The sequence below is a fragment of the Gopherus evgoodei genome, chromosome 15, assembly GCF_007399415.2.
Source record: "Gopherus evgoodei ecotype Sinaloan lineage chromosome 15, rGopEvg1_v1.p, whole genome shotgun sequence".
Classification (NCBI taxonomy): domain Eukaryota; kingdom Metazoa; phylum Chordata; order Testudines; family Testudinidae; genus Gopherus; species Gopherus evgoodei.
The window spans coordinates 1,605,500-1,629,906 of record NC_044336.1 but is presented as its reverse complement, the minus strand read 5'-3'; the positions used below and the strand labels follow the sequence as shown (position 1 = coordinate 1,629,906).

Here is a 24,407-nt window from a genome sequence, read left to right as displayed (position 1 = left end):
CATAAAAACTTGGATTGTGGGAAAAGCTTCAGTAACTTCAGGAAAAGATTCAGTCTGAGCTCACACATTATTCCCCATTGGATAATGCACAGAGGAAAGAGCTTGAATGTGTGGGTACCTTCATTTGGTGCTCACATGGCATGCATCATCAGCAAATCTTCAAAAGGAAGAGGCCTCTCAGATGTTAGGGATCATGGAGTAAGAGAGGAGGGTATAGGAAAGAGAGGTGCTTCCTCTTATCAGTCACATCCTCAGCCCCTTTTCCCTGCCTTCTCTGCATTCAGAAAGCACCAAAGAGAGGGACTGATATCCATAGTCTCTTTTGTGGGAGGTCTAAAGGCCTCTGGATCCCGCCTCTGCCTCCACAGCGTCAGCCTCCAAGAGTGAGTCTGTGGTGGGAAAAGTGGTTGGGATTAGCTAGCAAATCTCCCCTGACCCTCCTCCACTTTTCCTAATCTAGACTGACCCCAACTTTCTTGTATATACTGATTTCACCCTTTTCCCTACCTCCCCCCCTGACCCCGTTAGCAGAGTGATTGCTAGAGTTACTGAGTTTCCCCCTTTGGGGAGAGAGTGTCCCATTCTCACATAGTCTCACATTGCTCCAGGTTATGCCAAAAACATTTTTTATATATATACTGACTCCCTTAGAGACCAGAATTAAATAGATTCTAATAAGTTCTGGAGCAGAGGTAGGAAAATGTGGTATTTTGGGCCCTGTGTTATTTAAGGGTAATAGGGTGAGTAGGGGGGATTCCCTTCTCTCCCCTTCACTATCACACTCCACTCTGACATAGCAGCCCTTGTCTGAGCCATGGAGAGTTTATCCTCTCCCCATTCTACCCCCCTACCTCCCAGCATGGCACTTCCAACAATGTTCTTTGCTTTCCCTGCTTAAGCATCACGCTTTGATTTATTTGCTCCTGATTCAGACTCCTGAGGGCTAGAGATGAAAGTGTCACAGACCTGGAGGGGGGAATTCAAATGAACCTCAAACTCGGTTTGAGCTTTCTGAGCTAAAATCACTATTTCCATCTCTTGGTAAAGTGGCTTCTGGGCTTTTTCCAGGCAAGTCCAGAGCATTTATAGATGGGCAGAATTTGGATTTGGTTTGGTTTGGTTTTGTTTCTTTTTTCCTTTTGTCCAATGTCTAGTTGGCAGCTGGTTTCAAGTGGAGTACCCCAAGGGTCGGTCCTGGGTTTGGTTTTGTTCATTAATGAGCTAGAGGATGGCGTGGACTGCACTCTCAGCAAGTTTGCAGATGACACTAAACTGGGAGGACTGGTAGATACGCTGGAGGGTAGGGTTAGGATACAGAGGGACCTCGACAAATTAGAGGATTGGGCCAGAAGAAACCTGATGACGTTCAACAAGGACAAATGCAGAGTCCTGCTCTTAGGACGGAAGAATCCCATTCACTGTTACAGACTGGGGACTGAATGGCTAGGAAGCAGTTGTGCAGAAAAGAACCTAGGGGTTACAGTGGACAAGAAGCTGGATATGAGTCTACAGTGTGCCCTTGTTGCCAAGAAGGCTAACGGCATTTTGGGCTATATAAGTAGGGGCATTGTCAGCAGATTGAAGGACATGATCATTCTCCTCTATTGAACATTGGTGAGGCCTCATCTGGAGTACTGTGTCCAGTTTTGGGCCCCACACTATAAGGATGTAGAAAAAACTGGAAAGAGTCCAGCAGAGGGCAACAAAAATGATTATGGGGCTGGAGCACATGACTTATGAGGAGAGGCTGAGGGAACTGGGATTGTTTAGTCTGCAGAAGAGAAGAATGAGGTGGGATTTGATAGCTGCTTTCAACTATCTGAAAGGAGGTTCCAAAGAGGACGGATCTAGACTGTTCTCAGTGGTACCAGATGACAGAACAAGGAGTAATGGTTTGAAGTTGCAGTGGAGGAGGTTTAGGTTGGATATTAGGAAAAAATTTTCACTAGGAGGGTGATGAAGCACTAGAATGGGTTACCTAGGGAGCTGGAATCTCCTTCCTTAGAGGTTTTTAAGGTCAGGCTTGACAAAGCCCTGGCTGAGATGATTTATTTGAGAATTGGCCCTGCTTTGAGCAGGGGGTTGGACTAGATGACCTCCTGAGGTCCCTTCCAACCATGATATTCTATGATTTGTGGCATTTGGACACTGGTAAAACTTTTGTAAATGACACAATCAAGTAATGAGGTGCTGAGTAAAGCAGATTTAGCCAGTTCAGAAGCAAATGGATAAATTTGCTTTTTCTTCTTTTCGGAGTTATGATTGTGTGGGATTTCACTTTTATGAACCTGGGTGTTTTGTAGCCAACCTTGTACTGTTGGTTTTCCTCTCTTCCTCAGGGCTGTTTGGTCACATACTTTGATATTAGTTTAGGTTAACAGGATGTAGCACAAGTTTACTGGGGACTTTATGAGACAAATTATCATTTTCCAGAAGAGTCCTTTTTATTTTATTTTAACCTTTATGCTTTGTCATGAGATATTTGTGTTGTTTGAACAATGAAAATTATCAATATCTCTGAGCACGAATACCTAGCATGAGTGCTAGATTCATACTCCAAGAGGCTGAGACTGATCAGGGCATGGAGTTACTCCCTGACCCCTTCAGAGATACAGGATACAGTCAAGATGCGAGAAGGTGGGGAGAGAGAGCTGCGAACTGCAGTCTTGTCTGTTGAGACAGACAACTGAGGCTGAGAACTGTGAACTTGCTGCACCAATGCCAAAGAGAGACAAGTATTGCCCTATGAGTGCCGGGTGAAGCCATCCATGAAATCTAAAGGGCTACAAATGATACCTCAAGAGGAATGATGAGGCGAGGAGGCAGCATCTCCCAATTACTAAGAGGATGAGCCTGGGCAGAGACAAGTAGGAAGCTGGAGAAGCCAACACACCTGGTCCAGCCTTCAAGCCAGGCTGACCCACCGCATTTAGGCCAGAGGAAGACGACCAGCCTGACAGCCCAGCTGGTCCCTCCCCCCACCCACCCATCTACCATCTTGTCCTGTGTGGGGACAACAGAGACTCACTCTGCCCAGCTCACCGCACACTGCATCACTTTAATCTAAACTCCTTGAATTCCTTGCCCTCGGAGTGTTTGCTTTGTGACTGGGTCCCAGCATCTCTCACGGGTTCTCTGCACTTTTCTACCAATTTGTAAATGTTGCTCTGTTGCTGGTGCATGGGGGATTTGGGAACAGCAGTGTGCTGGGCATGTAAAGTACGGAGCTGGGATGGGCGTGGGAAGAGGAGTCTGTCTTTGTTCCTCCTTTGGAAGTAGAATTTAGTTTCTCACACTCCAAATGTAGTTTGTTTTACATTAAATACCCAGCAGATTCACAGTGGAGGTTAACCGTAAAAGCAATGCAAACATGGTCTGGTACAGAACTGCACAGCGAGGTCACACATACTATGTGTGTACGTGTGTATGTTTCAACCCAAGACTCCTGCTCTCTCAACCTTACCACCTACCTAATTCTAGCTCAGACCCATTTAAATCAATGGGGCTATTGGCGGTAGTAAAATTGAACATGTGAATGAGGTTTAGCAGAACAGGAAGTTTAGAGTGGTAGGTTTGGGAGTCTTTCTCTGTTGATACTCGGCCTGTTCCACATACCACAACTTTCCCCAAATTCATTCTTGTCTGGCTACAAAATAATCATGTCTAAGTTAATACCATTAATATTTGTAATACAGCAGAAGCCAGAGGCTCCACAGAAGACTAAGGCCATGTTGTGCTAGGTGCTGTATATACACATCATGAGAGGCAGCTCCTAAGGGAATGAACTTACAGTCTCAATATGCAGAACAACCAACTTAATGATTTTGTAAATGTCAGGAGTGACTATGTAATCTAAAGGGCTACTAGTGATGCCCCAAGAGGAATGATGAGGGGAGGGGGCAGCACCTCCAGATTGCTGAGAGAACGAGGCTCTGCCCTTGAAGCAGATATTCAACTTATGTTATTGACAAATACAGACTGTTCTTCCCTACAATTACAGAACTTACTCCGAGAGCGCAGGATACATTTTCTGAGAAAAGTAAATCTGCTACTGGCTTTAGCAATAATCATTAACAATGGGTCTGTTCAGACATTTAGCACTGACTGTCAGACCCTGCCATGTAGTGATACCATTCAAAGCCCCATACTGTTCTGATTAAAGTATGTTTAGTGCTTGTGGGCCCAGATTATATTAAACTGATTTTTAAAGTACATTAGATTTTGGGTAAGTTTTTCAAAATCATCTTATCCAAAATGACTTAGGGTTGGATTTTTAAAGGTATTAGGCACTTGAGGATGCAGATAGGGGCCTAATGAGATTATCAAAGGAGGTTAGACACCAGGGGCTAATTTAGGTGCCTAGCTGCTACTTTTGCTTTAGGTACCTGATTCTGATATTTAGATGCCACTGATCCTCAACCCCTCCTCCCCACTTAGCTGTTACCTAACTCTGAAGGTGTTGAAAGAACCTATGCACCCACATTTCTGCCATTTAAATCCCCCAAGTGCCTACAGATCTGGTACTGGGCATGCTCCCAGCTGCCTCAGGCTAGGCGCACAGATCCCCATTTCATATCTAAACCCCAGCACGCTCCTCACACTAAATGTTCCCTGGCCTACCTTACATGGGGCTGCCCCACTGCCAACTCAAGTTTATCCCAGGCCCCTGCCCTATGTTTGTGGGAAAGGGACACCGAGGCAAAATTTAGTGTTGAAACCCACATAGCACAATGCCTCTCACTCAGTTTTGGCCCCAGAGCCTCCTCTCCCTCCATCATAACTGCGGTGCGACATTCGGGCCCATCCGGTGTGTGCAGAGCATCAGCCCTGGAACCAGACCAGCTGGTGCTTCACTGCTGACATCCAGGCACAGCATGGGGAGCCGCTGTCAGTGCCCACATAGGAGCCAGGGGGCAGAGGTACACACAGGAGGGAGTGTTGCCTTCTGTGACAATGCGGTTCTGGCGGGACCGAACTGAAAGTGCCAATTCAGGACCAATTGCTTAAACAGGGCAGTTACAGCCCTAGGCTGGGGTTTTTCCACCTCTAAGGCAAACCAAACTAGCCAGACAAAAAAGGACTTTGGTTTCACCCCACTGGCTAACCACAAGTGACACAATTTCTTTAGACACTCCAGTCTCCCTGTATCACCACCAGTCCCACTCGTCCTGGGGATGAATGGTTAGGAAAACCAACACCCCAATAAAAGAATAAGGTTCTCTCGATTCCAAAGACCCAGACCCAGGTCAATATACACATCAGATCTTACCCACAAATCACTCTGTTGCCACTCCTTTAGAATCTAAAATCTAAAGGTTTATTCATAAAGGGAAATAAGTAGAGATGAGAGCTAGAATTGGTTAAATGGAATCAATTACATACAGTAATGGCAAAGTTCTTAGTTCAGGCTTGTAGCAGTGATGGAGTAAACTGCAGGTTCAAATCAAGTCTCTGGAGTACATCCCCTGCTGGGATGGTTCATCAGTCCTTTGTGCAGAGCTTCCGTTTGTAGCAAAGTTCCTTCAGAGGTAAGAAGCAGGATTGAAGACCAGATGGAAATGAAGCATCAGCCTTTTATAGGTTTTTCCAGGTGTAAGAACACGTCTTTGTTCTTACTGTGGAAAATTACAGCAAAATGGAGTCTGGAGACACATGGGCAAGTTCCTGCATACTTTGCTGAGTTACAAGGCATATCCGCCTCCTCTCCATGGGTCAGTTGTGTAGCTGATGGTCCTTAATGGGCCATCAAGCAGGCTAGGCAGAGCTAACACCAACTTGTCTGGGATGTCTCCCAGAAGCGCAGCACAAATCTGAAATACAGATAGTATAGAGCAGGGGTCAGCAACCTTTCAGAAGCGGTGTGCCGAGTCTTCATTTATTCACTCTAATTTAAGGTTTCACGTGCCGGTAATACATTTTAATGTTTTTAGAAGGTCTCAGTCTATATATTATATAACTAAACTAGTGTTGTATTGTAAAATAAACAAGGTTTTCAGAATGTTTAAGAAGCTTCATTTAAAATGTTGATCTTATGCTGCCAGCCCGCTGCTGGTCCGGGGTTCTGTTCACCTAGGTCGGCAGCGGGCTGAGCGAGGCCTGCGGCCGGGACCCCAGCTGGCAAGGGTCTGGCAGCCAGAACCCTAGACCAGCAGCAGGCCGTGCGGGGCCGGCGGCCAGGACTCAGAGGGCTGGGGGCAGAGGGCTGGGTATGTGGGGGGGGTGCAGGTGTCAGGGCAGAGGGGAGCCTGGGTATGGGTGCTGGTGCCAGAGTCAGGGCTAGAGTTGTTGCGGGGTGGGGGGAGATGGAGTCAAGCAGAGGGCTGGGTGTTTATGAGGGAGGTACAGGGCTCAGGGCAGGGCCTGGGGTGTGTGCAGGGCAGAGGGCAGTGTGTGTGTGGGGGGTCAGTGCTCAGGGGAGAGGGCTCGATGACTGCCCCCCTAAGAACCCCCAACTCCCCTGCTCCTTGTCTCCTGACTACTCCATCCTGGAACCCCTGCCCCCAACTGCCCCCCAGGACATCCCCTGCTCCTTGTCTCCTGACTACTCCATCCTGGAACCCCTGCCCCCAACTGCCCCCCAGGACACCACCCCCTATCTAAGCCTCCCTGTTCCTTGTCCCTGGCCTGGACCCTACCCCCCACCTGTCCCCTGACTGCCCCAACCCTTGTCCACACCACCGTCCCCAGCCAGACCCCTGGGACTCCCATGTCCATCCAACCACTTCCTGCCCCCTGACAGGACCCCCAGAACTCCCAACTCATCCAACCCCCCCACTCCCTTCCTGTCCCAACCCCTTTCCACACCCCTGCCCTCTGATATGATCCCCAGAACTCCCAAATCATACAACTCCCCCCACTCCTTGTCTGCTGATTACCCCCTCCAGAGACCCCCCCATCCTAACTGCCCCCCCAGGACTCTCCTTGCTCCCAGTCCCCCGACTGCCATGACCCCTATCCACCCCCCACCCCCTGACAGACTCCGGGACTCCCATCCCCCATTCAACCCCCCCACTCTGAATGCCCCCTCCACAGACCCCTACCCCTAACCACCACCCCCCGGGATCCCACTCCCCCATCCAACCCACCCTGCTCCCTGTCCCCTGATTGCCCCCACCCCTTATCCAACCCCACCAGCCCTGGACCCTTTACCATGCGGCTCCACACAGAGCTAGACACGCTGCTCCGCCCCTCAGAGCGGGAAGCGTGTCTGCCTCCCCGTGGATCCAAACGCTCCCCTGCGGGAGTGCGCAGCCCCAACCCCCAGAGCGCTGCGTGCACCCCCATGAGTTCAGGGGAGAGGAGAAAGCGGGGGAGGGGCCGGCAGCTGCTGCGTTCCCGGGAGTGTGGACCCCGCGACTTGCCCTGCCGGGAGAGTGGGGCCATTTGCCCACCCTGGGCGCCCGGCTATGCTTGTGCTCCCTTCCCCTGTGGGGGCGGGCAGGCGGCGGGGCGAACCAGAGGATAGCGGGCCGGGCTGGGCAGGATTTTTAATGGCATGCTGGAGTCCCGGGAGGCTCCAGCGTGCCATTAAAAATTGGCTCGCATGCCGACTTTGGCACATTGCTGACCCCTGGTATAGAGCCAGTAAACTACAAAATGATACATACATGTAGACAGCATAATCATAACCAGCAACCCATAACCTGGCCTTAGACACCTTATATGCCCCCCTTTACGTAAGATTTGGTGCCACTTCTGGCCCATGGTTGCAACCACGTTCTATATGGTCCCAGATTATTTCAATAACATCACACCTTCTGCCCAGGGATGCGTTAATCCAGCCCTATGAATAATCAGAGGAACTTGATGGAAAAGTGCTGACAGATGCAGGGCCTGAGTTATGGGGAGAAGAGCTTGTAATTCTGGCCCAGGGCTAGTAGCCGGTGAGCCTGGTGTGGAGACAGGAGACCGTCTCTGACAAACTGCTCCCTGTGCCAGTCTGTTATCAAAATGAATCACACACTGAGTCAGTGTCACTGAGAAATGTCTCCTGCAGCTCCTGCTCCTGGGCTGCCTTTCTAGGAGCAGGACCCATCACCCATGTGCCTCTGTTGATACTGGAGACTCTCTGGAACAATCCCCCGTCTCCATAGAAACCTCCTTTCTCCCACTTCCTGGGGATCTGCACGTCTCCTTTCTGCCCATTGACACAGTGGCTTCTATGCAAGATGGACATTAATGCTGTGAGAAGCCACCCTGCCCAGGGGCCATGGGGCCCCAGGAGGCAGGATCTGGGGGCAGGTGACTGCAGTGGAATCAGTTGCTCGCTAGGACCCAGGAACAGCTGGGATGCGGCTCTGGGAGCGATCACTGGGGTCACTCAGTCACGGCAGCAGGATGTGACTCACACTCGCTGCAGTAACTCTGGGACGCTATGGGGAGCCCACACTCCTTGCAATATCCCCGAGCCCCGGCGGCAGCTGAGAGAACTGAATCTCACACTACAACGGCCAGTATGAGGTACAGCAAGTCCCACTTCCCTAGCCTGAGCTCCATGCTGGATGTGTGGGGGGAAGGGGCCAAATGCTGCATGCAAATCCCATTCTCATCCTGTCCCCCCCTCCTCCTCAGCTCCTTGCTGGTTGGATGGGGGGGAAGGGGCCAGATGCATTCCCATTCCCCTATGACCTGTGAAGGAAGGCTGAAAGAATTGGGTTTGTTTAGTTTGGAAAAGAGGAGACTGAAAGGGGACATGATAGTTGTTTTCAGGTATCTGAAAGGGTGTCATAAGGAGGAGGGAGAAAACTTTTTCACCTTAGCCTCTAAGGATAGAACAAGAAGCAATGGGCTTAAACTGCAGCAAGGGAGGTTTAGGTTGGACATTAAGAAAAAGTTCCTAACTGTCAGAGTGGTTAAACACTGGAATAGATTGCCTAGGGAAGTTGTGGAATCTCCATCTCTGGAGATATTTAAGTGTAGGTTAGATAAACGTCTATCTGGGATGGTCTACTCTAGACAGTATTTGGTCCTGCCATGAGGGCAGGGGATTGGACTCGATGACCTTTCAAGGTTCCTTCCAGTCCTAGAATCTATGACTCTATTCTCCCTGCCTCCCCGAGCTACTTGCTAGGTGAGTGGAGGGGGGAGCGGGCCAGATGCTGCATGCAAGTCTCACTCCTCTACCCCCAAGTTCCTTTCTGGGTGTGACAAAGTGGGGTTTTATTCATCTTGTTATGTTGCTGATGAGCTTCTAGACAAGCTAAGGGCATTTCCTTATCTTACTACTATGGATCTCACCAAGGGCTACTGGGAAATACCTTTGGATCTGGATATCCGACTGAAATCTGCTTTCATCACCCCTATGGAGTTATACGAGTTCCTGGTCCTACCTTTCGGTCTAAAGGGGGCACCTGCCATCTTCCAGCTCCTGGTGGACCAGTTACTCAAGGGGATGGAGAATTTTGCCCTGGCCTATATTGATGATATCTGTGTTTGTAGCCAGACCTGGGAGGACCATATGTCCCAGGTTTAAAACTGCTGGACCGGCTCATGGATGCTGGTCTGACTATAAAAGCTGGGAAGTGCAAGGTGGGGATTGCTGTAGGAGCAGCAGTGATCTGTATGACTAGACAATGCTATGTATAACCTGTATGCTCAAAAGGTCTGTTACACTCCTCCCACCCCTTTTGTCTCCTCTCCCTCTTTGAATACCTGTGAAGTGGCTTTCTCCCCCCCCCCCCCCACTTCTGGAATGCTTGTGGGATGAATGGGTCAGTTGAACAGCTGTAAGATCAGAAGACCTCTCAGGTAGACAAGGTGTCTGGGACTCTGATTAGGCAGCGATCACACACCCAATGTTATCAGACTGGACACTGCATGGATACTGGCCGAGGTGGAGCGTGACCAACCAGATGCATCCAAGTCATCTCTAGTCACAGGCCATGAGGAGCAAGTCCTTAAAAGGGGAAGGGGCCATGTGCTCAGGAGTTCACTCACAAGCTTGTACCTCTCCTGAAGGCTCTTTGCCTGGATCACCTGGCCGTGGTTCTCTGTGTTGCATTTCATCGTGCCTCAGGAAGACTTACCTCCATCGCACCGTCCATTGCTGCGCTGTGGGACACTTATCCTAACATCTCCAGTGCTGTGCCCATCCTGGGAGCATGAGTATGCGAGTGCGAGTGTGACCCCCACTCCTTCTTTTGAGCTTCGCTATCAATATAATAATCATGTTGCTTTCTGCCAAACTCTGGTGGGTCATTAATTCTCCCTAAGCTTACTAGCTGGCCCAATTTCCGGTAACAAGGATGTCAGAGGTGACATACCTGGGCCACAAAGTGGGGGGTGGCTGCCTAAAGCTAGAGCAAGCCAAGGTGGAGGTGATCAGAGATTGGCCCACTCCTCAGACTAAGAAGCAGGTCCAGGCTTTCATTGGGATGGTGAGCTACTACCGGAGGTTCATGCCCCAGTTTAGCTCCATAACCACACCTGTCACTGAGCTATGTAAGAAGAGTAAGTCAGATAAGGAGGTCTGGACAAAGCAGTGCCAGAGGGCTTTCTGTGCTCTGAAGGAGGCCCTGGTCAAGGGCCCGGTGCTGGTAAACCTGGTCTTTGACAAGCCCTTTATGGTGTTCACCGACGGCTCAAACACAGGGCTGGGTGTGGTGCTAATGCAGGTTAACAGAAAAGGGGACAGACACCCCATCATGTACCTGAGCAAGAAGCTGCTGCCCTGGGCGCAGAATTATGCAGCCATAGAAAAGGAATGTCTGGCCATGATATGGGCCCTTAAAAAGCTGCAGCCATATCCATTTGGGTGGTGCTTCACCATGTACACTGACCAATCGCCCCTGACGTGGCTACTCGAGATGAAAGGCAGAGGACCCGGAGGTTTTTCGCCTTCCTCTACAGCATGGGGCACGGGTCACTTCCTGGAGGATTCTCTGCAGCTTGAGGTCTTCAAACTACAATTTGAGGACTTCAATAACTCAGACATAGGTTAGGGGTTTGTTACAGGAGTGGGTGGGTGAGATTCTGTGGCCTGCACTGTGCAGAAGGAGGTCAGACTAGATGATTATAATGGTCCCTTCTGACCTTAAAGTCTATGAGTCTATGAAAGGGGCCAATGCCAAGCTCCTGAGGTAGAGTCTCCAGCTTCAGGATTATGACATGGAGCTGGTCCACATTAAGGGGAGTGCCAATGTTATAGCTGATGCTTTGTCCCAGAGAAGGGGGGTGGAACATCCCCAGGCCACTGGCTAAAGTGGCCCCACTCACTTCAGTCTCGGAGGGGGTTTTATTCATCTTGTTATGTTGCATGTGAGTCTTACTGTCCTATACTAATACTGTGTGTACCTTAGTTACCCTGTGTACTGCACCAGTACTTAGGAGGTGGGAATTGGGTGTGTGATTTTGCTGAGGCCCTCAGGGCAGGTGATACTAATCAGCTATTTTGGTTTGAGCATTGGCTTGCTAAACCCAGGGTTGTGAGTTCAATCCTTAAGGGGGCCATTTAGGGATCTGGAGCAAAATCTGTCTGGGGATTGGTCCTGCTTTGAGCAGGGGGTTGGACTAGATGACTTCCTGAGGTTCCTTCCAATCCTGATATTCTATGATTCTATGATTTGCACCTATGTAACCTGAGACCCAAGAGGGGTGTGTGACCAGGTGACACCTTTGGCCTGGGAAGTGAGACAAAGAGAAGGAAGAGGGGAATGAAGGGGGGTGTCGGAGGTCAGGTGGATGGAGTATGGCAGTCTGCGTGGGGGAACTGGAAGAGGGGGAATCCAGGTGTCTGGCCCAGAATTCCCAAGATGGACCTGGCTAAAAGTAATTTATGTCTGTAATAGCAAGCTCTGTTCTACGCTGTGGTCCTGCCTGTCGACGGAGAAACCTTCTGTTTTATGCTGGTTGAGAGTCACATCTGACTGCAGAATTGGGATGCAGGGCCCTCTGGCTTCCCCAGGAGCCCTGCCTGTGCAGACTCGCTGTGGGAAGCACATGATGTGAAAAGGGGATGCTGAATGCTCCGAGGTTAGACCCGGGAAGGTGGAAGCTGTGTAAGCTTCTTGCCCTGGAGATAGTATGCTCAGAGAGAGGAGGGTCCCCCAGAGTCCTGACTGGCTTCATATGGATTAGTTCCAGAGCATCACCCGGTGACTCCATGACAGTGGATGGGGGGAAATTTGTGAACTTTTTGGCCAACCCACTTGACGCATCCTATCATGCTCCAATTTAGGCACTCTTGGATGGCATTTTGAGGCTCAGCCAATGAAAGACTAGTATGTCACCAAGAAAACGGGCAAAGTATGGAAAAAAATATAGAAAGGCATGAGGAAAAGAAAAGGAATTGAAAGATGGGTTAAGGCCTGTGGCTGGTGATGACAGTAAAGCACCATGCAAATTTTGTAGCTCTGATTTGTGCACATCATGCAGCTTTTGTACAACATGCAGGGAGGGATAGCTCAGTGGTTTCAGCATTGGCCTGCTAAACCCAGGGTTGTGAGTTCAATCTTTAAGGGGACCATTTGGGGATTGGTCCTGCTTTAAGCAGGGGGCTGGACTAGATGATCTCCTGAAGTCCCCTCCAACCCTAATAATCTATGATTCTATGACTAACAAACATATAAGAAATGCAACACCATTTTCTTCTATGCACCTGACAGATGTTGGTTTTACAGTATCAAAGCCTTCAACCACGATGCACCAAGCGGAGCTAAAATGGGCCTGCTACATTGCCTGCCATTCAGTGGTTAGTTCCATGGATCACCGTGGGTAGAGTGACCAGACAGCAAGTATTAAAAATCAGAACAGGGGGTGGGGGGTAATAGGAGCCTATATAAGAAATTGGGACTGTCCCTATAAAATCGGGACATCTGGCCACCCTAACCTTGGGGAACTTGTCAGATTAGCTTTCAAGGGAGATGTAAGTCTGCATCACACAAAATGCACAACATTAATAAACAATGTTCTTCCTCCCTGCATGCTCTCTGACCTCATCAAAGACATTGGGGAGTCTCAGTATTCACTGGTTATAGATGAGAGCACAGACGTTGCTGCAGTAAAGCTGCTTTGCATTGTAGTGCGCTACATCAGCTCGTCCTTAAACAAATTTGTATCTACATTTTTGGGACTAGTCAGTTTGGAAGGTGAAACAGCAGAAGCAATTGCCACAGCAGTGATTCAGTTTCTTGACAGCACTGATCTGGATTTCAGCAGATATACTGGGATTAGGACTGACAGCTGTAGTGTCATGGTCAGGAAGAAAAATTCCATCTACACGTCTCCTTGAAAGGAATGAGAATCTCAGGCTGATCAAATGTGATGTCACTCAATCCAGCTGTGTGCCAGTAAAGCTGTAAAAACACTGCCATGCAATCTAGAGTTTTTAGTCTCCCATTCCTACAGCTGGTTTTCTCATAGCCCCCTGAGACTGTGTGAATATGGGAAGATATAACAACTGATAAATCACTGTAACATGCCACTAAAACTTGTTCAGCTATCAGCTACTAGATGGCTCATTTATGATTGTTGTGTGTGAGTTCTAGATCAGTGGGATGTGTTACAGTTGCATTTCCAACTAAGCAAAGATCAACAACAGTGCTATGATGCAGAAGTTCTGTAGCAGATGAATTGTGACCCTGTTAATAAACTGTATTTACAGTTTCTAACACCAATTCTGCAGTAATTTGCGAGAATCAATAAATTGTTCCAACTCAAATCTGGTGGTAATGCCTTCAAAATGCTGGACTTCCTCCAGTCTTTATTTCATATTCTTATATCAAGAGTGTTGTTTTCAGATTGGATCCCTGTATCTGATGGTAAACCCCTTGAAGTCAATTTGAGTGACCCAGCCAGTCACTTGCCACTATGTGCTGTTAATTTTTGTGTAGTATTTACGGTTGCTTTAGGGAATGCAAAGTTTGACAATGCTGTTGAAGCTGTTGTGGAAAATCGACCACACCGTTGAATTTAGATCGGACAGCCCAAGGCTCTTTTATTTCATACAAGCATATATGCAGGGAGAGACAGCAAGAGACTGGCTGCTCTACATATTACAAATTTTACCAAGCTTATAAAGGTTAAAACCGCAAAACGTAGCACGCTGGTTATACATGTTATTTGCCTTATTTGGAATATAATGCTGATGATAAGCAAGCTGACCAATTAATTCTTCATCTGTGGTTTTTCATGTTATTGTCTTTGCCAGTCAAGTCTGCGGTTTGACCGTTCCAGCACCTTTTCTGTAGTCCTGACAGCAGGCTCAGCTGTTGTAACTTAACAGATATTTTGGTTCCCCTTTATCTAATTCTAGTTCCTCTTTTTGGGGCCCTGACCACATCTTTCTGCCTCAGTATGCCCTTTGTACAGAAAAACAAGTTTAGCAAAAGTTAAAACTCTTGCTCTTAGCTAAAGGCTTTTGGGCCTACTCTTACTCTATTCTCAGCAAAAAGCCTGGGGCCTTGGGTAAGGTAGGGTCAAGGGGAGGGTTTTCCTATCAAAGCTAATCTAAAGTCTAGATGCCGAGACTTCCTTCCTAAAGCTGCTAAACAAGTACAGTCGAGACTTCCAGCACATATTAATCTGTGAAAATCTATGTCAGTGTTCAGTCTGTCAGCTATTCTCTCTCAGGGAAAACCTCAAGTAGTGACCATCTCCATGCTGAGGGTGACTTGGGAGCCTTGGATGAACAGTATCAAGCCATCAACTTCCATGACTGGAAGAGCACACTGTGACAACCCCATGATGTGCACAAATCAGGGCTACAAAATTTGCATGCTGCTTTGCTATCAACACCAACCCCTCTGGTGTTATCTGGACCAGTGATCTGCTAGGTCACTCCAATCCTTGACTCTAGGAGCCAGCCTTATCCTGCTATGCTATGAGGACCCCCACTCCTGGGCTGTTCACACACAGCCTCTGGCATGTAAGCTGCTCCTTGGATTGTGCAACCAAATGACACTAGCCAATATCTCCGGTCCCAGACACAACCCTAGGAACCTCCGTCTTGCAGTGCCCAGTGATGCCCACTGGACGCTGCAAGCTTATATGAGTTTGTCAATTTAACAAAGAAATTGATATGTACCAGGCTTGTTATCCCAACGGGAGACTCTGACATGCTTCAAACCAAACGCACTGCTTCAAGTAGAATAAACAAATAAATTTATTAACTATAAAGATAGATTTTAAGTTATTATAGGTCAAAGCACAAGAAGTCAGATTTGGTCAAATGAAATAAAAGCAAAATAGATTGTAAACTGATCTTAACACTTTCAGGGCCCTTACAAACTTATCATAGAATCATAGAATATCAGGGTTGGAAGGGACCTCAGGAAGGTCATCTAGTCCAACCCCCTGCTCAAAGGATAAGTTCCCAACTAAATCATCCCAGCCAGGACTTTGCCAAGCCTGACCTTAACAACCTCTAAGGAAGGAGATTCCACCACCTCCCTAGGTAACCCATTCCAGTGCTTCACCACCCTCCTAGTGAAAAAGTTTTTCCTAATATCCAAATGGGCTAGCCCTGTAGAAATTACCGTTTCAGGTTGGCTTATACAGCCTGTGCCAAAATGCGTGCTGTCATGGCTTCCATGCTCTATAGCCCAGCTAGCTAAATTATAACTAGCTTGGACATTTACTTGAGCTCCAGTCACACCCTGTGACTGGAGCATAGATGTACCCTTTGTCTTCCCTATAGAGAGTTAGAGCAATTAAACAATATAACCAACATTTATTTTTCAGTAATAAATGGATATGGAGTTCTCTTTCCCTGCCTCTTTCTCTCTCCACTGTCACTGGGGCTTCTTCCATTTCCTGAAGTTTAAATTCTGTGCCATTCCATGGGGTTTTCTCTGAAATTCACATTTTCTGTATCCTTTAATGGGTTTTGAGATTGTTCAAACTGTGATTTGAGTGTTTCAGGAATTCACACACTGAGTTTCACAGACTGCTGGACTCCAGTGCCCATGTACCGTACTGTCCTTGTGGTGAGATCTAGGGTATTTCTAAATCTGTCTCACCTCCAGGAATTCACTTACTGTTTTCTGATCCTTCCCCTCTATCTCACTGATCAACTCCCTGAGACGGGAAATCTCCCCAGAGAATTCAGTGACTTTTTCATTCTGTATCTTCATAATCTCCTTATCCAACTTTTCCAACTGGGCCAGCAGGAGTCGCTCTTGTTCTTCCAGAAACTGTCACAGTTGCTGAAATTCAGATACAATCTTCTGCCTTTTATCTTGTGTCTTTTTCTGTTAAAAAAAAATAGGGAAAGGGCTGGTCAAGGATGTGAATGGAAACTGAGATCCTTTTATGAAGTGTGGACTATGCAGGAGGGAGAATTTCTTTGCAAATTCTAAGACATCTAACACTTGCCTGTGACCTGTGGTTACTAGAAAGAGGATTTTCTCACATCTTCCCATTTGGCCCCTATATCTCTTAAAAGGATATTCCCATGTCCGACATGGTTAGGACATTGCATTACCAATGGCCTTTAAAAATGCAGATCCAAAGCAGCCAGAGTCCGGACTCAGCACTAGAACTTAAATTTTTTGCAGTAAACTTTTATGCAAGGAAAATGGAGATTTGTTGCGTCTGAAATATTTCATGAATTCCTGTAAATTTTCACCCAATGTTTTGCATAAATTAATAAATAAAAAGTCCTGAAAACAAATCAAGAAAATGTTTTTATTTTTCAATTTGAAATTCATTTTTGTTAAAAATAGTTGTTCTTTTTAATGGTCAAAATTGAAACAAAATATTTTGCCCAAAAAAAAATGAAACATTGATTTGCTGAATTTTTAAAAAATAATTTTTGATTGACTTGTTTTTTTCCAATTTCCAGTCAATGAAAAGTTCTGTTGTTTGTCCAGCTCTATACCAAAGTACATTGACAGAGATTGATGGGAGGAAAAAAAGAATGAATCAAGTCAACAAAAGTGCAGACTTGGGCACAGAGCTGTGCATTGCATATATTCAGGTCATTTTGGCAAGATTTTCATCAAAGCCACAAAAGCTGGACATTAATTCATTAACCAGAATGAAAGTTTAGAATCTGAAGATGGAGAAAATGATGATTTTTCAGGCCATCTGTGTGGAGGTGTGTGCACAGACACACAGAGCATCCATGATAATGGAGTAACAGACAAAAGCCAACATTCTCTAATGCCACAAAGGAATCTGCCTACAGACCTTATACCCATTGTCAATACAGGTTAATAACAAAAAGAACCTATCAGGTTCTCCTGGCTTCTCTTATCTCTACTCAACTTAAATCCAAGGGACTTTTCTCTCTCTTTCCTCAGAATCTTCAGATAGATCTGGATTTATCCTGATTAGACAGAAATGATGGGGTGGTTTAATTTTTATTTTTAGGGATGAGAATCCATCTCAGTTTAACCCCCCATGGAACAACATGGGAATTCACAGTCTCTAGAAGAAACTTCATTTTCTTGCTAGGCTTGGGACCTTTCTCAAGGAGTCTTTCCCTTCTAACAGACTTCATCAGTGCTAGGTGCTGCTAGGGCCACAACAGCATGGGCTCATGGTTTGGGCACTGGTGTGGGCCTTGAGAGACCTTTCTGTATTTCCCACCCTGCTGCTGTCCTGCTCTGTGACCTTAGACAATTAACTTCCCCACTCTGGGCCTCAGTTTCCCCTCCTACTCTGCATTTTACTTCCCAGATTAGCCTATAAATTAGATTAGCCCTGCTCAGAGAAGAGATTGTCCCTCACACTGTTTCATGCAGGGTCCAGCAGAATCAAGGTCAGATCTCATCTGAGGTCTACAGTGGCTACTGGGATGCAAATAACAACGATAATAAATGCTACAATACAAATCAGTAATGACAACACCCACTTTTTAACGTGATGCTCTCCAGTCTGAAGGCAACACTCTTACATAGACAGGCCTGCAGGTACTGTGATGTAAATCTCACTGATCATTTAATAGCATTTGGTCCATGGATTGTTCCCTTAACTCACCAAAGGGGACTGGGTTTGAAAAGATTCAGCTTCTCAGATAAAAGTTTCCCACATTAGAAATCTCTCAAGTCTTCATTGTTTGTGCTTCCTGTTACCCAGCCATCTCATTTACTGTTTATAGCTTCTCCCATACAATGAAGGCCTTACGGAGCTGAACAATGTAGTCACACCTGTGACAGGAAACTTGTACCTATCATAAAAATTCAAAGCCATTATTCATTGAATTTGATAGCAATTCCCTACCTTCTACTCCTGGGCATCTTCCTCTATGCGAATCACTGTGTGAGCTCAGTGAGCTTGGGACAGATGGCAAACCACACAGATGGGGGTTCAATCCTCTTCACAGAACAGTGTCAGAGCCTCCTGGTGTTCCACACACACCTTCTCCCACCCTGATCTCTTTGCTGCCTGGAAACTCAGCGATTTGGCTATTTCTAGGACATTCACCAGCTGCCGGTTTGGCTTGAGGTTTTTCTGTTGTACAGCTTATCTGCACTGATGGCAGGTGATGCCTGTATCCGATTCTCCCCACAACTGGGTGACCTAGGCTCTGCAGAAATTGTGTCCACACTCTAGAGTGACAGGTTCTTTGAAATACTCTAGACAGATGGGACAAGTAGCTTCATCCTGGAGACTTTCCACAGAGGACCCTGCAGCCATGGCTCCCTCTGGACAGTGTAATGGGGTAAGGTTCACTTTCCTGAGCTCAGCAATAAGCCCTACCTGTAGCAGCACCTGGGTGTTTCCCTTCCTTGAACTGACTTGTGCTGTTTGCTGAGCTGGAACAAGCCCCCTGGTAACATTACAGCCCTGGAGGCTTTTGTGAAAACAATACCACTAGGCTAGGCTCTGGTCCTACAACCAGCCCCATTTCCCCGGCAGCCAGGCCCACGCAAGAAGCAGAAGGGGTGGGCCTCCAGAGGTGGGCTCTCTACATAAAGGCAGTGACCCAGAGTGGCCACCCTCACCTGTGAGAGGCTTCTCTGTCTTGCCCACTCTGCTCCACATTTGGGCCTGGCTGCGAGGAAGAGAGGCTGAGTGAGCCAGCAACATACCAAGGGCAGGCACAGCAGGAGACGGACAGGGCCCCCCCACCGCAGGTAACTTTGGCAGGGAGAGCACAGCAGCCCTGGATTGGGTGCAGGGTAGCTGGGGAAGGTGCTGGGAGAAGGTTTCTGAGTTAGGATCATTGCCCAACACTGTAGCATTTAATTTCACAAAGGGGAACTACACAAAAATGACGTTAGTTCAACAGAAATTAAAAGGTACAGCGCCAAAATTGAAATGCCTGCAAGCTGCATGGAAACTTTTTAAAGACACCATAATAAAGGTTCAACTTAAATTTATACCACAAATTAAAAAAATATAGTAAGAGACCAGAAAAAATGCCACCATTGCTAAACAACATACTAAAAGAAGCAGTGAGAGGCAAAAAGGCATTGTTTAAAGAGTGGAAGTTAAATTCTAGTGAGGAAAATAGAAAGGAGCTAAACTCTGACAAATGAAGTGTAAAAATATAATTAGGAAAGCCAAAAAAAGGATTTGAAGAACAGCTAGTCGAAGACTCAAAAATAGCAATTTTTTTTTAAGTACATCAGAAGCAGGAAACCTGCTAAACAACCAGTGGAGCCACTGGACGATTGAGATGCTAAAGAAGCACTCAAGGACGATAAGGCCATTGTGGAGAACCTAAATGAATTCTTTGCATCAGTCTTCACGGCTGAGGATGTGAGGGAGATTCCCAAACCTGAACCATTCTTTTTAGGTGACAAATCTGAGGAACTGTCCCAGATTGAGGTGTCAATAGAGGAGGTTTTGGAACAAATTGATAAACTAAACAGTAATAAGTCACTGGGACCAGATGGTATTTACCCAAGAGTTCTGAAGGAACTCAAATATGAAATTGCAGAACTACTAACTATAGTCTGTAACCTATCATTTAAATCAGCTTCTGTACCAAATGGTTGAAGGATAGCTAATGTGATGCCAATATTTAAAAAGGGCTCCAGAGGTGATCCTGGCAATTACAGGCTGGAAAAGGTTCAGAAAAGAGTAACAAAAATGTTTAGAAGTATGAAACAGCTTCTATATGAGGAGAATTTAATAAGACTGAGACTTTTCAAGCTGGAAAAGAGATGACTAAAGTGGAATATGATTGAGGTCTATAAAATCATGACTGTGTGAAGAAAGTAAAGAAGGAAGAGTTATTTACTCCTTCTCATAATCTAAGAACTAGGGGTCACCAAATGAAATTTATAAGCAGCAGATTTAAAACAAACAAAAGGAAGTATTTCTTCATACAACACACAATCAATCTGTGGAACTCTGCCAGAGGATGTTGTGAAGGCCAAGACTATAATCTAGTTCAGTAAAGAACTAGATAAATTCATGGAGGATAGATCCATCAATGGCTATTACCTAGGATGGGCAGGGATGGTGTCCCTAGCCTGTTTGGAAGAAACTGGGAATGGGTGACAGGGCATGGCTCACTTGATGATTACCTGTTTTGTTAATTCCCTGTGGGGCACCTGACATTGGCCACTGTTGGAAGACAGGATACTAGGTTAGATGGACCTTTGATCTGATCCAGTACGGCTGTTCTTATGTTCTTACAAAACAAGTTTAACAACTACAGAAAGATGTTTAAGTGATTACAAGTGATAGCAAACAGATCAAAGCAGATCACCTAGCAAATAAACAAAATTGCAAACTAAGACTACATTACTAGATAGATAAGATTTGAATTAGCAATATCTCACCCTGACTGATGATACAAGCAGGCTTACAGATTCTTAAGGCACAAGCTGCATATGCCTTGCAGCTTGGGTTCCCCTTCCCCAATCCCAGTACTTTGTCTTCCAGAGCTTCTTTCAGGTGTTGAGTTGTGAGGGAGTGAAGACAAATCATGATGTCACTCCCCACCTTATATAGTTTCTCCATATGGCGGGAACCCTTTGTTTCAAGCTAATTTCCAGGCCCAGCTCATGGAAAAATAAAGGTACCAAAATGGAATTTATTGTCATGTGGTCTGCTCACATGCCCTTGCATGTCTTGCTGAGTCATAGCAGCCATTGCTCATAGGCTAAAATGTTTCCCGGTGAGGACAAACCTTTTCCATGGATCATTGTCTTTGCTGATGAGCTCTTTGAACCATCTAGCTTCTTCACTGTAGTACCCAAAAGGCTAATTGTGGGTGTTACCCAGAGTAAGCACATTTGAAATACAAACACATAGTTAATATTAATAACTTCAGATACAAAATGATGCATGCATACAAATAGAATAATCATATTCAGCAAATCATAACTTTTCCATAGACACCTCACATGACACATTTTGTACAAAATGCATCATGTCATAATCATATCATAATGATACCACTATGATGAATACAGGATACTGTATAATACCTGCATCCCATGCCTCTCCTGCTGAGGTGTCCATGGGTGCCTCAGAGTTCCAGGGAGAAACTGTGTTGTTGTGAGACCTCGCCAGCATGGAGGCACATGCTTCCCAGCCCCCGGGAGCCAGCAGGCTTAGATGCCCTGGCCCAAGGAGGTGGGGTTGGAACATCCCTCCCAGAGGCGACACATGGGGTGGTCATGTGCCCCCCCCTTTATATTGTACTCCCCCAGTATCAGCAGGTATGTCATCTTTGCAGGAGACTGTGTAAAAGTGAGTCCTCCAGGGTCATAGAGATGAACCAAGAGACTGTATATAGAGGAGTCCTCCAAGCTCTGTCATACAGAGATAACTGAAGCTAGGGAACCCATTTTCTTCATTCCCAGTGGCTATGTGTTCTTACTCTAAGTGTAAGTGCTGTAATTTGGAGGAAGAAAAATCTGTTTTTCCACACATATCAGAAGTTGGAAACCCACTTTAAATGCATGGCCTTAATCATGGAGTTGCTACCGACACCTACAGAATCATTACTTTGTCTGTTTTGTATATTTAGATTTGAAGCTCTTTCCCTTAGGAGCTGTCTCTCATGATGTGTATGTCAAATACAATACCGAGCACAATAGAGCCTTATTCTTGGGTGTAGCCTCTAGCTGCTACTGTATCAAAAATAATCCTGGTATTAATAAGACCAATGACTGTGTAGTCAGACAAGAATGAAACGGGAAAGTTGTGGTATGAGGAACAGGCCAAATATCAGCAGAGAAAAACACCCCAGCCTAGCGAGCTAAATTCCCAATCCTGCAAAATCTAACACATATTTCACTGTATTACTGCCAAAGACCCCATTGATTTAAATGGGCCTGAGCTAGAATGAGGCAGAGGGTAAGGTTCTGACAACAGGGGTCTTGAGCTGAACCCATTCCAGAGATCAGAATCTCCCTCTCCCTCTCTGTATATTTCCTGCTAACTCGCTTAGAGGCCAGTGGTCTGATTCTTCTCTCACAACAACTTCACACTGTTTTAGACAGTTCATGGGGTTCCAATGGGATTACTTCTGTTTTACACCAGGGTGAGGGAGAGAATGACCCTGTGAACCCAGTCAGACTACTCCTGATTTGTGCTGGGGTCAGGGAGAGGGGGACAAGATTTCAGCAAGTTTTAGCTCAAAGGGAAGTTTTACTAGCCTATTACAGGGCAGGGATAAGGTTGTATGAGTGACCTCACTGTGCATTTCCATTCCACACATTTGTATTGTTTTTAACTTTAACCTTAACTCTGGAGTTGGTAGCCATTTAATGCAAAACAAAGGACACCGAGAATGGGAGAAACTAAATTCTACTTTATTATTTCAAAGAAGGAACAAAGACAGACTCCCTTCCCCACCGCAGCCTGGCCTAGCTCAACACAGTTCAGCCCCACCTCAACACTTTGTTGCACCCGACTCCCTCATGCACCAACACCAGCAACATTTACAAACTGGTAGGAAAGTGCAGAGAAGACATGAAAGATGCAGGGACTCAGTCACAAAAGCAAACACTTCAAAAGCAGGAAACCCAAAGAGCTGAGGTTGGAGGGATGCAGGGTGGGGTGAGTGGCGCAGAGACAGCCTCTCTTGTCCCAACACAGGACACTGCAGTAGATTCAGTTGGGAGGGATGACCAGCTGGGTTTAGGGCTCCTCATATCTCTCTGGCCTCAATGATTGGGGTCGGCTTGGCTTCAAGGCTGGCCAGGTCTGTTGACATCCCCAGCTCACTTCTTGCCTGCACCCAACTTCATCATCTCAACAATCAGGAGATGCTGTTCCTCTGCCCCCATCATTCTTTGTGGGGTGTCATTCATGACCCTTTAGAGGTCGGGTCAGCTTCACACAACACTCATATATTCTCATCTCTCTGGCTCTGACGCAGGGAGTTCACAGTTCTCAGCCTCAGTTATGTCTCCGAAGAGCAAATCCTGCAGCTTTCCAGCTCTGATCCCCCACCTCCCATCCTCTCCTCATCCTGACTGTTTCTCACATCACTGCAGGGATCAGGCAACAAACTTCTTTCCCTGTTTCAGTCTCTGTCTATTGGAGTGTGAATCTTGCTCTCACCCTCAGTGTTTATGCTGAGAGATATTGATCACTGTCATTGTTCCAATACACAAAAGATCTCATGAAAAAAGGGTTAGTTTAAAATAAAAAATATATATATTTTTTTTTAAAAAAGGATCTTCTCCCAATGATCATTTGTCTCATGAAGTCATCAACAAATCTGAGCTACATCGAGTCAAATTAAACTAATATTTAAGTATGTGACCAAACGGCCTTCACAAAGAGAGAAAAACCCACAATACAGGATGGGATATAAAACAGTTTCACATTCATAAAGTGAAACCTCAGAGAATCTTTTAAGACTCAAAATCAGGAAACTAAATGCACTCATGTTCTTCTGAAGTGGCTAAACCTGCTTTACTTCTCGCCTCATTATTTGGGTGTATTAGTTACAAAAGTTATAGTATCATTATGCTCAAAGAAAGAGAAAGACCAAAAAAACCCCAAACTTCCTGTCTCCAAATGATCTGAACTAGCCTGGAAAAAGCCCAGAAGCAATTTTACCAATAGATGGAAACAGGGTATAAGACTGGACAGGGTCAAACTGTGATTTGAGGGTCATTGGGATTTCCCTGCCCACTCCCAGGTCTGTGACACTTTCTTCTCCAGCCCTCAGGAGTCTGATTTAGGATCATAGAAATCAAACTGTGATTCGTAAGCATGGAGAACCAAGCCCACTGTGGCAAGTGACCCTTTGGGATATGGAGGGGTAGAATGAGGAGAGGATAAAACTCCCTATTGCTTGGACAGAGGTTACTGTGTCAAGGGTGGAGTGTGATTGTGATGGAGGAGGAGGGAATCCCTGCAACTCACCTCATCACCCTCGAATAGCACAGAAGCTAGAACAACATTTATTGTCACTGCTCTGATTTTTTAGCATCTAGTTAATTCTGGTCCATAAGGTAGAAAATGTACAAACAATAAATGGTTTTCACCCTGGCCTGCAGTAATGTGAGAATATCTGGGAATAAGACAATCTGGCCACAAAAGAG

At 46.2% G+C, this 24,407-nt stretch overlaps 2 protein-coding genes and 1 pseudogene across 2 annotated transcripts in view; 2 read left to right on the top strand and 1 right to left on the bottom strand.

The window, feature by feature from the left end:
- Positions 1-24,407, top strand: part of LOC115635683 (zinc finger protein 239-like) — an 811,791-nt gene that overhangs the window by 3,386 nt on the left and 783,998 nt on the right. The gene's annotated exons all lie outside the window — the stretch shown is intronic.
- Positions 1-24,407, bottom strand: part of LOC115635664 — a 1,110,108-nt pseudogene that overhangs the window by 564,025 nt on the left and 521,676 nt on the right.
- The window catches only part of LOC115635684 (zinc finger protein 239-like), an 861,693-nt gene that overhangs the window by 602,208 nt on the left and 235,078 nt on the right, over positions 1-24,407 (top strand). The gene's annotated exons all lie outside the window — the stretch shown is intronic.